This window comes from Rutidosis leptorrhynchoides, chromosome 4 (genome assembly GCF_046630445.1).
Source record: "Rutidosis leptorrhynchoides isolate AG116_Rl617_1_P2 chromosome 4, CSIRO_AGI_Rlap_v1, whole genome shotgun sequence".
NCBI lineage: Eukaryota > Viridiplantae > Streptophyta > Magnoliopsida > Asterales > Asteraceae > Rutidosis > Rutidosis leptorrhynchoides.
In genome coordinates this window covers 116,676,154-116,677,138 of record NC_092336.1, presented here as the reverse complement: position 1 = coordinate 116,677,138, position 985 = coordinate 116,676,154, and positions in this window count along the sequence as shown.

The following is a 985-nucleotide window of genomic DNA, read 5'->3' as shown; positions in this document are numbered from 1 at the left end:
TTGTAAATCTTTATATTAAAATTAACAAACTATCATTTAGTTAAACAAATATAAAGCCCATTAATAGCCCGTAGTCTAATTTTCACAAGTGTCGTTCTTTTGTCCAAACCCCAATTATGGTACAAAGCCCAATTATCCAATTTTAGTAATTAGCCCAACATCATGATTACTTCGGCTTAAATAAGCATAATAATAATTTAGCTACGAGACATTAAATTAAAAAGGTTGAACATAACTTACAATGATTAAAAATAGTGTAGCTTTACACGGACAGAATTTCGACTTACACCCTTACAACATTCGCTAACATACCCTTATTATTAGGATTTAAAATTAAAATTAAAATTATAAATTATAAATATAAATATATTACGAGAGAGTGAGAAGAAGAAAAGATTGATTAGAAAAAGGTGTAATTAAATCGACGAATTACATGGCCTTTTATAGGCGAATGATTAATTTGAATTTTCACTTATGACCCCTTAACTATGCTCAATTAACAACTTTTTATTATTTATTATTATTCTTATTATGAATTATTTAAATATTATATTATATTCTTGTGCATAGTTAACTTGTACTTTCAGCTCCGTTGCGTCGATCGTTGAAAGTTGGTTCATGTCTCGGTTCCGGATTTTCGAACGTCCTTGCGTACTATTTTATATCGTGTACTTTGCGTTTTGCGTCTTGTACTCTTGTAATTTTGAGACGTTTCTCAACAATAAATTGAACCACTTGGATTGTACTTTGTACTTTTGAGCTTTTTGGACCTTTGCGTCTTTAATTCGTCGAATCTGCCTTTTGTCTTCACCTTTTATTATTTAAACGAATATCACTTGTAAATAGAACAATTGCAACTAAAATCTTGTCTTTCTCGAGGAATAATGCTATAAAATATGTGTTCATTTTTAGCATTATCAATATTCCCACACTTGAGCATTGCTTGTCCTCAAGCAATATAGTCTTGAAATAAAAACATACTTGA